The sequence below is a fragment of the Sus scrofa genome, chromosome 9, assembly GCF_000003025.6.
Source record: "Sus scrofa isolate TJ Tabasco breed Duroc chromosome 9, Sscrofa11.1, whole genome shotgun sequence".
NCBI classification, from domain to species: domain Eukaryota; kingdom Metazoa; phylum Chordata; class Mammalia; order Artiodactyla; family Suidae; genus Sus; species Sus scrofa.
The window spans coordinates 68,655,882-68,670,773 of NC_010451.4; the positions used below are offsets into that span (position 1 = coordinate 68,655,882).

Here is a 14,892-nt window from a genome sequence, read left to right on the forward strand (position 1 = left end):
TCTTGACATTGATCTTAGCAGTATTTCTTTTGGATCTGTCCTCTCAGGCAAGAGAAACAAAAGGAAAAATAAACCTCTTATCTCAGGCAGCTATCTGTTTGTTCTATCCATGATGAGTAAAATAAGTGAGGCAGATTAAAAGGTACTGACTTTTAGTTATGGAATAAACAAGTCACAGAGATAAAATACATAGTGTGGAGAAAATGTCACTAATACTGAAATAACTTTGGCGATAGAGAGTATCTAGACGTTGTGGTGGTCATATATAGAAATATTGAACCATTATGGGATGCATCTGGAAATAACATGGTGTTGTAGTTCACCATACTTCAATACAAATATTTGTTTACCAGAAAAATGATAAATTTAAATGAATAAAAGTAGTGGATTGTGTATCGTATTAATTTAGAATGATAGTATTCCTTTAAATTTGGTTCATGTATTTTGGGGCCTTATGCTGTACCAAGCACCTTGCTAGGCAGTTGGAGGTATAAAAATACAAAAATTAATATAACTTAGTCCAGTCCTATAAGAATTAATAATGTGAGTGACATGGACACCTACAAAAGGAATAAAGCAAGTATAGAATAAATTAAAATCACTCAAAAAATGTGAAATACCAGATCAAAATGTGACTTAAATAAGGAGGTTCATTTCATTTGGGATAGATCTTTATTTTTCAGGAGGAGAAAGGGGATTCCCAGTGAAAAATATGACGTGTCAAGGCACAGCGCTATGACAGTTCATAATGTGATTAGGTAACTGTGAGTTGTCCAGCTTGTGGTAAATTATACCATAACTTGTTTACTACTTTTGATAAACTCCAAGGACTTGGTCAACTTCTTTTTTATACTTTATTTCTTATGAGTCCGGTAGTATAGCTCCTGTGCCACTCCCTGAATATCCATTTAAAGATATGGAATTATATTCACTGAATCTGGAATTAAAAATTGATCCATTGCAGGTTCAATCCCTGACCTCACTCAGTGGGTTAAGGATTTGGCGTTGCTGTGAACTGTGGTGTGGTTTGCAGACATGGCTTGGATCTGGCATTGCTGTGGCTGTGGCATAGGCCAGTGGCTACAGCTCCAATTCCACCCCTAGCCTTGGAACCTCCGAATGCTGCAGGTACAACCCTATAAAAAAAAAAAATTGACCCATGATGTCACCCATTTTTTTTTATTGGAATGTACCATTTTATAGATGTTACAATATTCATTAAGGATCTTGGAGCTGGTTGGAGATATTGTTTATTGCCCAAAGAACTTCATTTGAGGATTGATTATATAGTTGAGTTAGAGATTACATCAGAACTCTACTTGGAGGCATTGAGTAAAAAGTGGATCTGAGTGTACTCATGGATGGCTTCAACTTGGAGGTCAAACTTTTAGTCTGTGTACTTTTTAAATATTTTGGTCCCGAGATTACAGAAAGACCGGTATGGTACTTTTCAGAGAACACCTACTTGTGGGAAGAAGGAAGAGATGTATGAGATACCGTATCTCCATTGCTTCAGATGGAATCATAAACACCTGCTAGACTGTTTACATTTTACCCTGGAAATAAATGTAATGATAATAGAGTCCCTATTTCAGAATAATAAATAATCTCCTTGGCAGAAGGCAAAATCCAACATGAAACGCCAGTCTAGGATGTGGGATAGAGAGAGTTAACTGTTCAGAGAGGGACGGCTTAAAAGAGTTAGAAGTAGTTTGTAGTGTAGTCCAATAATCGTTGATTATAAAAGGCACTAGCTTTTCGTTTCTGCTTGTGGTTTTAATTAGTTTTAATGAATGTAAATCATGCGGTCCTCTACTGCCCTGCTCAAGTTCATTACTCACTAGATTGTCTGGAGCTGGTTGTTTCAGAATTATCTATCATGCCTAGTAAAAAGGGCTCTTGTCACTCATGCAGCTTTAAGGAAGGATGGTTTGCTTCCCTGGGAAATTAAATTTAGTCTACACGGTACATTTGACTGCAGTGCTTAGCCTGCACACATGACCCCACAGCAGGCATGAGAGGAAGACTCACAGATACCCGGTGGGCAGAGACCCTGAATTTCATATACAATGTAAAACCCAGAAATGCCTTTTATGATATTTTCCTTAATAGTATCAATATTTATTATTCATTATAATGATGAAATTTGATCTCATTAAAAAAAACTGGGAGTAAGATTTTGGTCTTCAACTTAATGAACAATATTGTGGGATCATTTTACAGGTGAGAGTATGTCCTTTTAGAGGCATGATTCTCAAGTCTGATTATACTTCAGAATCACTGGGGAGGGGGAGACTTTAAAAAATCCCTAATCCATACAGTTCCCCTTGTGGGTCAGCAGGTTATGAACCTGACTAATATCCATGAGGGTGGCGGTTTGGTCTCTGGCCTTGTTCTATGGGTTAAAGATCCAGCGGCGGAGGTTGAAGATGTAGCTTGGATCTGGCATTGCTGCTGCTGTGGCATAGCTGGCAGCTGCAATTCAGATTCAGCCCCTTGTCTGGGAACTTCTATATGCCGCAGGTGTGGCCCTAAAAAAAAAAAAATTCCAAATCCAGGTTTTGCCTCAAATCTATTCAATAAGAACTTGTAGGATTACTGATTATATAGTTCTAGAACTGGGATCTCTCTCTCTCATTGATGATTGGAAATAATTTAAATCTTACAGACAAGTTGAAAGAACTCAGCTGTACTCTTTATCTGCATTTAACAATTCTTAACATTTGCCACGTTTGCTTTATTGTCTCCTCTACTATATCTTGATATTTTTTCCTGAACTATTTGAAAGTGTGTACAACTATAAATATAATAAAATTCATTTAAGTAGTAAAAATTAAAAGTGCATTTTTGGGACAACTTAATTTTTTTTAACTTTTCAAAAATTATAGATTTTTCCCATGTTTATTGAGATGTTATTGACATGTAATATATGTCAGTTTAATGTCTGATGATTTATATGTATTTATATTTACATATGTATTTATATTTACATGTATATATTGTGAGATTATTACAGTAAGGTTTGTTAACATCTCCATCCCCTCACATTACCATTTTTTCTTTTTTGGGGTAATCACATTTAAGATGAACTCTCATAAAACCCTTAAGTATGTAATACAGTATCGTTAATCAGAGGTACTCTGTTGTGTTGTACATTAGATTCTTAGAACTTGTTAATCTTTTTTTTAATTTTTTTGTCTTTTTGTCTTTTCTGGTGCCCTACCTGTAGCATATGGAGGTTCCCAGGCTAGGGGTCGAATCGGAGCTGTAGCCACTGGCCTAGGGTAGTGCCACAGCCATGCAGGATCCGAGCCGTGTCTGCAACCTACACCACAGCTCACAGCAACGCTGGATCCTTAACCCGCTGAGCAAGGCCTAGGATTGAACCCGCAACCTCATGGTTCCTGGTCAGATTCGTTAACCACTGAGCCATGACGGGAACTCTGAGAACTTATTAATCGTATAGCTAGACATTTGTATGCTTTAGCCAACATCCATTTCCTCTACTATCCAGCCTCTGCCAACCATTATTCTCCTCTCTATTTTTACGAGTTTAGCTTTAGCTTCCACATATAAGGAAGAACATACAGTATTTGTTCTTCTCTGACTTATTTCACTTAGGCTCCATCCATGTTGTTGCAAAAGGCAGATTTCCCTTCTTTTATGACTGAATAATATTCCATTGTATAGACATAGACAGAGATTTTTCGAGGATCCTCCATATTATTTTCTATTTTCACCAATTTACATTCCCATCAACTGTGTATGACGGTACCTTTTCCTACGCATTTCACCAACAGTTGTTATTTCTTGTCTTTTTGATAATAGCTGTTCTGACAGGTGTGAAGTGATATTACATTGTAATTTTGATTTGCATTTCCCTCATGGTTAGTGATGTCGAACATCTTTTCATAAGCCTGTTAGCTATCTGTGTATCTCTTTTGGAAAAAATGTCTGTTCAAATCTTATGCCCAATTTAAAATAGGTTTATTTACTTTTTGCTATTGATTTCTATGATTTTTTTTTGTTTATTTTGGATATTAATCCCTAAAAGACTAGATGGTTCACAAATATTTTCTCCGATTTGGTAGGTCTCTTTTTCATTTTATTGATGGTTTCTTTGCTGTATAGAAGCTTTTTGGTTGGATGTGTCCCTTTTCTTTTTTTTTTTAACTTCTGCTTTCATATTTGAGGTCAAATCCAAAAAATCACCAAGACCAGTGTCTAGGAGCTTATTGCTTAGCTCTTCATCTAGGAATTTTATGGTTTCAGGTCTTACTTTCAAGCTTTTAATCCATTTTAAGTTGATTTCAGTGTAAGATAAGGGTTGTTTCTTTCTTTTGCATGGGACTGTCCAATTTCCCAGCATTATTTGTTGAAGAAATTGTCCTTTCCCCATTGTATATTCTTGGCTCCTTTGTCATAATTTTATTGACCATATATGTGTGGATGATTTCTGGGCTCTCTGTTTTGTTCCATTGATCTATGTGTCTGTTTTTATGTCACTATCGTAACATGATGCCTTTAACTTTGCTCTTCTCACTTAAGATTGTTTTGGCTATTTGAGATCTTTTTTCATTTCATGAACAGTTATACATAGAAAATGTACAATTGTTTATTTCTGTACTAAATGTCCTTGGAATTTTGGTAGGGCTTGCATTTAATCTGTGTCTAGCTTTTGGGTTGCTTTATCAACATGCTTATTTCTTTTTACTGCTGAGTAATATTCCATTGTCTGGACATTCCACAACTCATTTATCCATTTACCTACTGAGGAACATCTTGATTGCTTCCAAGTTCTGGCAATTATGAATAAATCTACTCTAAACATGTGTGTGCAGGTTTTTGTTGTATTTATTTTGATGGTAAAATTATCCTAGATTTGACTAGAGTCTCATCAAGCTGGCTGTATCTTCTGGTAAATACCACAACTTTTGCCTGCTTTTTTCTTTCTGGCATATGAAGATGTTCCAGATGCATTTTGGATTCCATCCCTAGAATTCAGCCATTTCTCCAAGGACTCACAGTTCTTCTTAGTGAGAAAGGATATTTGGAAAACAAGACGTGCTATTACATCCTTTAACAAAGTCAAGTGTTAGAATGAGCTGTGATTATGGAAGCACATATTCTGAAAACTATATTGCTTACTCTGAAGTAAAGTGTGCTCACCAGATGCTTAAACCAAGAAGAATACATTTCATTAAGGAAATAAATAGTTAGACCTTAGAGTCAATTTTTCGTTTTAAAAGAAAGCATTATTAGAGCCAAGAAAAGGAAACTACAATTTCATAATCTGTGATTTTCTTACCAGTACAGAGTGTTATTTTTGGTACAAGAAACTGTCATAGCCCCATGCTTCTACAGGATGGATGACCACAGCAGGGCAGTCACAAGAGACTTGACATATACTTATACTTACATTGCAGATAAATATTTGAGAAATGGAATACTGATGCAATTAATGAGTTTAAGAAACAGCAATTGCTTCAGAATGGAAGGTATGAACAATGGACAGGTCAGATCTGTGATGCAGCTAATTCCTGAGGAAGTAGCAAAATATTGCACCCCCCCCCCAGTGGGGGAGGAAACTTAGGAGAGTTAGCTGCCAAAGAATGAAATTTAGAAATGAAAAGCCCTATTTTGAAAAACAGTATATCAAAATGTATAAAAACGAAAAACCAGGTTGCTTAATGATGTACAAAATCATACTGTAAGAACATGTATAGAAATAGCCTTCAAGAATCTAGGAGTAAAATTATTAAAAATGTAATACATTTTTTGATTTGAGGTAAGGAAAATGTATTATGTTAATACTCATGCATATTAATGAAAGTTATTAAACCATATGGCCCCTCTTGGTAGGTGTGGGATGGAGGTGGGTGTTGTGGCCAGAGGTTTGGTTAACAGTGTTACTTTGAAAACTCGGGGACTTCATCATGAGGAAGAACACATTTTCAGTTTTGACAGTATACAGGATGTAACATTTCCGCCAAAAATGATAAAATAGTTTGGTACTGTCAAAATAAAAAGAATAATAATGCTGACTCTTGCAGAAAAATAAAGACCCAACATACTGAAATCAGTTGGAGAAAAGCAAGCTATTGATGCATTCAGGCTTTTCTTTTTTAGCAAGTAGAGGAGGAAGATAGTATTTTGCAGAACCTGTTGAGGAAAGCAAGGTGTAAATCAATGGATAATAGCTGTGCTTAATGATTTTACTGTTAAGCAGTACATGAGCAACAATAAAATATTTTGTGCTGTTTGTTGGAAAATGGAGCAGTTGACTTGTACATGGCACACAGAAAAAAAAATCTTTGGACCTGAAAGTAGAGAGATATCGACGCAGACAGAGAATTCAGTATTCTCTGATCCCTCTGACTTGAAGAGCTGCATCCATTCCTTAGTGAATGGAAGTTAGAAATTGCTCTTATAACTTTATATAGCCTATTTGCATTTATACATAAGGAGATGTGTTCTCTTCTTGTTATACAAGGAGGTTGAAGGTCTTTGCAGAACTTAGTTGATGGATTTCACTCTGGAAGCTGTGACTGTTACCATGGAAAGCTGTTTGGAGATAGGTTGACTCTTACTTGGTAGTAACTTTGTTTGAATGTCCAATTCCAGGATTTTGCTAATAGCACAGTGAAGGCATTGGTGTGCTTTTTGCAGGACAAGAATGCTCCGGTCTTGAGATGGACTCAGATGATGTGCTCAGTGCTGATAAGAACACAAACACCTGAGTAACAGTTTGTTCTGAGGCGTGTTATGGGTCACATGGGGATGCCCACATTCCTCCCTCCTAAAATTCACATGTGGAAGCCCCAATCCTCAAAATGATGGTATTTGGAGAATGGGCTTTGTGGGGCTAATTTGTGTTAGATTAAGTTACAAAGGGCGAGGTTTTCAGGATGGGGTAGTAGCTTTATAAGAAGAAGAGAGAAATTGCTTTTTTCTCCATCATGGGAGGACACAGAGAAAAGATTGCAAGCCAGCCTTTTCTGGAAATTATAAAAGGTGCCGTGGAGAAAGCAGAGGTAGTTGAAGAGAAAGAAAAAAGAAGGTAGATTTTTAAAATTTATTTACAGCCTTACCTGCGGCATATTGAAGTTCCTGGGCTAGGAGTTGAATTAGAGCAGCAGCTGCTGGCCTCCACTATAGCCACAGCTATGTAGGATCTGAGCCAACTTACGCCTCAGCTTGAGACAACCCCAGATTCTTAACCCACTGAGCAAAGCCAGGGATCAAACCCTCACAGACGTTATGTTGGGTTCTTAACCCACTGAGCCACAGCCAGAACTCCAGAAGGTAGATTTTAAATAGAGGGCTTTAGAGAACAGGACCAGAGCTGTGAGTGAGTTACAACTTTTGAAGGGAGTACAGGGAGAAAAAAAAAAGCGGGGGGAGAGGTGCTCCTTTCTCCCGCATTTCTTTTTGATTTTTGGATAATATTTCCCAAATAGTTGTATTTGCAAGGAAGTACATTATTTTTTATCCTCTGGGAAAATGGGGGTGTCTGTATCCCTTGTGCCCAAATCATTCCTGATGCTGCTTTCTGAAAATAATAACAGCAGCAGCAGCAAATTATTTCTTGTGAATATTACCGGCTGACTCTTGACAGTGACTCACTAAGTTTTCAGGAGCTTCTTCACTCTGTCCTCATGAAGGGTTTACAAGGACCGTGGGATGAAAGTAATAAAGAGACTTAGGGCAAGGAGATGGGGTGATTGTGCTAGGGACCCCCACCATGCTCCTGGAAAGTCATCAAGACCTGAGAACGTGCATCCCTCTGCTGGCTGACAAAGAGTCTTCCTCTGGGAGAAGGGAGAGTGACAAACTATTTATGGTGAGACCTGGAAGTTGCTAAAAGGAATGTCAGAAAATATCTTCCTCACTGGCCCGACAGGGAGCTAGCTGTCAGCTTCCCCAGTGGAGTGACTCTCTTGATGGTCTCCATCTATTAAGAATAAATGTTATCTTTGAGATAGTAGCCCATTCGCAGATGCTAGCTGGAGACTAGCATGCCCAGTAGCTGTACCTTAGAAGGGACAAGGATGTGAGCAGGGTCAGGAATGTTTTGGAGGATGGAGTGAAGTGAACGGGGAGTAGTACCTTCCCATTGCCCCCACCTCAGCAGAAGACTTTAGATGCTGGGAGGAGAGGAAAGTGCAATCACATCTTTGTGGAGGTAACTCTTTGTAGCCATTGACGTTGCCTATATTAAAGCCAACTCCTGAAGATGTGTGCAAAACAGATCATCACTGAACTTTAACGGGAAACTTTTGAAGTTTTCTAATGCCTAGTTGACAATCATTTTCATCTCCTGGGAAGAAAGCATGGTCTATAGCACAACTGCACTAGACTCGCTACACTTGGGCGGCACTAAACTAGCTACCCTTGTTGAAATGAAGCATTTCAACAAGGCCTTTCTCCACTTCAAAGGTGTTATCACGCAGTCAGGTTTATGTATTTTTCCGCTCCATGGCTTGATAGAACCCCTGCGTATTTCTCTTTAGTTTCAGAAAACCTAGGACAGGCTCTCCTGAAGTCATCTCAGTAATCTTGAGTGGGGCTCTGGTCTGCCATCTTTTACATTGGAATGGAGCCTACTGATTTCAAAATGAACCATATGGTTCCCTCTTTTTTGGAAGAGATGCCTTTTTCTTAAAATTCATCATTTTATGAGTATGTGCAGCATCTAAAGATCTATGAGTTGGTAGGAGTTTCTGTTGTTGTTTAACTGTATAAGACCCAGCCATTATCAGGTGAATTGTTAGCATTTTCATTTTCTGTGACTCCAGGGTTTAGTTCTTGCAGGATTGATCACATTGTTTTTCTAGTGACGTATATGCTATGTCCAAAAAGTAACATACCTCTGCATGACTTAAGGGACTTGATATTTGACATAACATTATGATCATGTACCGCTCTGAAGCTATGTACAAAGAAGATGAAACAATAATTTCATTGAATACAGTACATGTTCTTCCCAAATAAATTGATTTCAAATGAATTCCCTTCATGTCGTCCACCCTGCTGGGCCCGACTGCTTGCTGGGAGACCCAGCTAAGTGGGAAGGAGGCTTTTGTTGTTTGATGGCAAATTAATTCAACAATTTCAACAAACATTTATCGAATGCATAGTCTGTGCCAAATATAATGCCACATGCTAGGCATTCAAAGGAGAGTCAGATGGAGGCCTTGCTTCCAAGAAGTTCACTGTTGATGAGGCCAGAGAAGCATTTATATAAAGGGCAGCCTCACATGGTAAGTGCTGTGTTAGTGATCAGGCCCCGGGCACACAGGAAAGGACTTAGTCTGTTTCCTTGGGTGACATTTGCACAGGGCTTTGATTCTTGGAAGATGGAAATCACAGAATGCCTGTGTCAGGCAGAAGCAAAAAATAATAACAGCATCCTGTAAACTCTAGGATACCTGCTGGGTATCTGGCTATAGTGGGCCTTTGAATCTGGATGAGGAACAGAGCTGAGGCTTTAAACCCTCCTGTAAATTTGTATAAAACTAACCTTTATATAGTGTCTTCTCATAGAGCAAGTGCTTTTCCATGAATTAGGTTATTTACGCCTCACAAAAGGCCTGTGAGATCAGAATCAGAAAAGTCCCTCTGCTTGCAGACTTCCAATTATAAATTTGTCCTAATCCAAATGGAGTTACTCTACAGTGGAAGGGAGTATCAATTTTTCTACCAACAGATGAGGATGGCAGTTGTTCCCTATTTTTTTTTTTTTTTTTGTCTTTTTGCTATTTTTTGGGCCACTCCTGCGGCACATGGAGGTTCCCAGGCTAGGGGTCCAATCGGAGCTGTAGCTGCCAGCCTACGCCAGAGCCACAGCAACGCGGGATCCGAGCCGTGTCTGCAACCTACACCACAGCCCACGGCAATGCCGGATCGTCAACCCACTGAGCAAGGGCAGCAACCTCATGGTTCCTAGTTGGATTCGTTAACCACTGTGCCATGACAGGAACTCCCTATTCACTATCTTGATGTCTTTGTAGCTATGCTGGCCTCTCTAGTTGCTCATGGTCAATTGCATATGTATTCTCTGTGCTTAGTTTTGAGGGTTTTTAAAATTTATTTATTTTTTTAGGGGCCACGCCTGTGGCATATGGAATTTCCCATGCTAGAGGTCAAATGGGAGCTACAGCTGCTGGTATATACCATAGCCACAGCAATGCGAGAGCCAAGCTGCATCTGTGAACTACACCACAGCTCATGGCGACCCCAGATTCTTAACCCACTGAGTGAGGCCAGGGATCAAACCTGCATCCTCATAGATACTAGTTTGGCTTGTTACTGTTGAGCCACAGTGGGAATTCCAGTTTTGAGTATCTCACAACATTATGTGGATTAAGTGCAAAGGCAGAGGTAATATGGTCAGTATCTGTTAAGCAGAGGCTTCTGGTGGCCCTGTCCTGTTGCCTTGGTCCAGTTAATTTTTTTTTTATTGAGGTATAGTTGATTTAAAACATTGTTAGTTTCAGGTGTACAACATGATTAAATATTTTTATGGATTATGCTCCTTTAAAGTTACTGTGAAATGTTGGTTATATTCCCATGCTATATAATATGTCTTTGTAGCTTATCTATTTTATAAATAACAGTTTTTACCTCCTAATCACCTTCATCGATCTTGCTCCTCTCCCTTCCCTCTTCCCACTGGTAACCACTGGTTTGTTCTCTATATCTGTAAGTCTGTTTCTGTTTTGTTATATTCATTTGTTTGTCCTATTTTTTAGATTCTGCACATAAGTGATAACATAGAGTGTTTGCCCTTTTTTGTCAGACTTGTTTCACTCAGTATAATACCCTCTAGGTCTATTCATATTCTTGCAAATGACAAAATTTCATTCTTTTTTATGGCTCTATAATATTCCATAGTATATATGTACCATCTCTTCTTTTCTGTTGTTCGCTTTTGATTTCCTCTGCAGCCATAGTGGACAGTGCTGTGAAGACACAGACTCTCCTCATGTACCAGTGCCTCCCTCCAGAGTGCAGAATATTCTGTCTTGGGGCCTTCTCTGGGTTGGCAGGAGCTTGCTCAGTCCACACCCAAGAGCAGCTCAAAGTGCAAGGAAGTTAATGGTGTGGAGGCAACCCTTGCCCTGTGTTGGGCAGAAGCCTGTGGGTACATATGCCACACTCCTGTCTTTCTACTGGACAATTCTGGGATGCCTTCCTGGAAGTCCTGGCAATAGCAGGCCCCTGGTACTCCAGCAGCTACTTCAGCGATACACTCTTTCCTTGGCTTTTCTTTCCTCTCTCTCTGACTCAATGGCATGATAGAACTTTACCTAGAGACTGTCCTCTTTAGAATATAAGCTCCATGAGGACAGGGAATTTGCTTGGTGTCTCTGGGCAAAGAGTAAACAGGTGAGTATTTGTGGATTGAACTAATAAATGAATACATATATGGCAGCAAGTAGGAAAATAGTATATTTGGAGATGTATTCTTATAGCTTTGAAGGAATAAACTCATACTCTTATGTTGTAGAAATGCATTGGGCTTGCAAAATCAAACCCTTCTCAGAGATCCTGTTGTGGCTCAGCAGGTTAAGAACCTGACATAATGTCTGTGAGGACGTGGGTTTGATCCCTGGCCTTGGTCTATGGGTTAAGGATCTGGCGTTGCTGCAAGCTGAGGTATAGGTTGCAGATGCAGCCCAGATCTGGTGTTGCTGTGGCTGTGGTTGGTGTAGGCCAGCAGCTGCAATGCTTATTTGACCCCTAGCCTGAGAACTTCCATATGCTGCAGGTGCAGCCATAAAAAAAAATCAAATCCTTCTTTGGCCCTTGGGTCAAAATACAGGTGAACTTGAAGCTTAACTTGTTGGTGAGTAAAGAACTATAGGATATTGACTATTATTTTACATATGAAATGCTGAGTCTCAGGTGACTTTTTTGAGATCCCAGAAAATGGCCAAGGCTGTAGTAGGTTGAAGATGCTCACTCCCTCACAGATATTAAGTCCTAATTCTTGGACCTCAGATGTTACCTTAATGTGGAGAGAAGGACCTTGCAGATGTCATTGTATTGAGAATTTGAGAAGAGACTATAACTCTGGATTATCTAGGTAGGCCCTAAATACCATCATATGTGTCTTTATAAGAGAAAGGCAAAGATTGGTGACACAGACACACCAAGGAGAAGGTAAAGTGAGGTTGGGGCAGAGAGAGATGTGGCCAGAGCCAAAGTATGACACAGCTGCCAGAAGTTAGAAGAGGCAGGTGTGGAATCTGCCCTGCCCCAGGACAGGAAGCACAGCCCTGCTGGCACATTGTTAGATCTCTGATCTTCAGAATTGTGTAAATATCTATTGTTTCAAGCTGCTTGTTTTCTGGTAATTTGTTCTGACAGCCCCAGGACACTAATATAGAGGACTGGCCATCACCCGCTTGGAAAAGAAAAATTCCATCTGGGTCAACAGACAATCTTGTTGGCATCCTCCATGCTTGGCAAGTTTCCTTTAGAGAGAACTTGCCATTTCCATCCTCAAATATGCTTCATGAAAGTCCAGTTGGAGCTAGGGGGGCAGTCATGCCTTCCAGTGACCAGCTCAGAAAGGAGTCAGGGCTGGACATCCAGGGACCACCATGTTAGAACTTGGTGCATATCAGGCTTTGCTATGAGCCCACCATCATCCATTGATGGTTCTCTGAATGACAATCAGTAAAACTTTAAAATGAAAAAAGGCGTCTTATTTTATTTCAGCAGATCAAAGGTTGGGGAATTGCCCAAGAAGCCTAATTTGGGAGAGAACGTCCAAAGTTAGAACTAGAAATATCCCTCCCTCTTCACTCTCCCTCTAGTCTATGCATGACCAAAGGCACCACATGGCAAACCACACAAACCACCCCCCAACCCCACAACACACACCACTATACTCCATCACACATACCACATGCACCCAGCTGTGGTGAAAACAAGGACAGAATGCTACTAAAATTATCTTTTAACCACTGAAATGTCTATCAATGGATGAATGGATAACCAAATTGTGGCACAATGTGCAATGGAATACCACTGGGCAATGAAAAGGAATAAACTACGGAAACAGGCAACAACATGGATGAATCTCAACATTATTAAAAAAAGTAACCAGACTTAAGTGTGCAGGCTGTATGACTCCATTTACACTAGTTCCCCATTATCTGTGAGGGATATGTTCTAAGGCCTCCAGTACCTGCAACTGGATCCCCATATGCATTATATCTAGTCCCCATATGTATTACATTTAGTCCTGTATTAATAGGCATGTAGCGTGTACAGCGTGGATGTGCCAGACAAAGGGTTGATTCATATCCTGGGTGGGAAAGAGAAGGATGGTATGAGATTTCATCACTACTCAGGATATTGCACAATTTACAATTTATGAATTGTTTATTTCTGGAATTTTCCATGTATTATTTTTGAACCCAGTCGACTAAAATGTGGGAAGCACAACTGTGGATAAGGGGGAACTACTGTGTATGAAATTCTAGAACAGGGGAAACGAATCCACAGCAGTAGTGGATTGGTGGCAGCTTGGTGCTAGGGATTGGGGGGTTGAATGCAAAGACGCATGCTGGAACTTTTAATGGGATGAGAACGTTCGACGTCTGGGTTGTCATATTGACTAGGTGACCACATGGTTGTACACATTTGCCAAATCTTATAGGACTTGTTCATTAAAACAGATACATTTTATTGAATGTAAATTATACCTTAATAAAGTCAATCTAAGGAAGAAAACAAAAAGATCTTTGGTGCTACTTGGCATGGATATTCTCGCTAAATTATATTGTGTGAGAGCTCAAACATTTAATATTATGAAGTACCATTTCCTTATATATTTAAATTACTAATATAGTAATGTGAAAATTAGATAGGATATAGTAATAATAGGCTTGATAATGCTCCCAAATTAGAAAACTTTGTCCATGTAAATTCTAGGTTTGAATTGTTGATATCTTTTAAATATAGCCCCTTTAAAAGAATTCTCAAAATACAGTTTGTCATAGGCTTAAAAACAACCATGATTTGGGAAATGTTAATAATGGCCCATTCATACACTGTTTTTTTTTTTTTTTTGTGTGTGTGTGTGTCTTTTTAGGGCCACACCTGCCACATTTAGAAGTTCCCAGTCTAGGGGTTGAATCAGAGCTGCAGCTGCCAGTCTATGCCATAGCCACAGCAACACTGCATCTGAGCTGTGTCTGTGACCTACACCACAGCTCACAGCAACACTGTATCCCAAGCCCGCTGAGCAAGGTCAAGGATCCAACCCATATCCTCATGGATACTAGTCAGATTTGTTTCTGCTATGCAACAATGGGAACTCTCCCACTCACGCATTTTTAAGGCACTTCTGGTCATTTACCTGGAGGAGAGATGAGTATACACACGTTTCCAAATGTTTTTTCACATCTCAACTTCTAATGGATTTTTTTTCTTGTCTCTCTCTCTCTCTCTTTTTTTTTTAAGGGATGAACCTGTAGCATAAGGAAGTTCCCAGGTTAGGCTGAATTGAAGCTATAGCTGCCAGCCTACACCACAGCCATAGTAGCACCAGATCCAAGCCACATCTGCAATCTATACCATAGCTCATGGCAATGCCAGATTCTTAACCCACTGAGATAGACTATGGATTGAATCCACATCCCCACGGAGACTAGCCAGATTCTTAACACTGAACCACAACAGGAACTCTGGATTTTTGTTAAGGGATAAAAATAGTGGCTCCTAAGCTATTCATCTCTCCGGGTACCATTTTGTTCTTAATGGCATGTTAAATGAGTGCAGACAATTTCAAAAGAAAGGAGGACCACAAATTAAGCATAGGATATATCTCCTGTAACATGTAAAACTGTTAGCTCTATTCAAGTATCCACGAGA

At 39.5% G+C, this 14,892-nt stretch overlaps 1 long non-coding RNA gene across 3 annotated transcripts in view; it reads left to right on the plus strand.

Annotated features, from left to right (window-relative positions):
• Positions 1-14,892, plus strand: part of LOC110255471 — a 250,550-nt gene that overhangs the window by 29,874 nt on the left and 205,784 nt on the right. The window contains exon 2 of one of the 3 annotated variants that reach the window (XR_002335797.1): positions 12,376-12,701. The exons of the other annotated variants lie outside the window; for them this stretch is intronic. This is a non-coding gene — a long non-coding RNA (uncharacterized LOC110255471). Of the gene's footprint in view, positions 1-12,375; positions 12,702-14,892 lie in introns of those variants that run through there. 3 annotated transcript variants of the gene reach the window in all.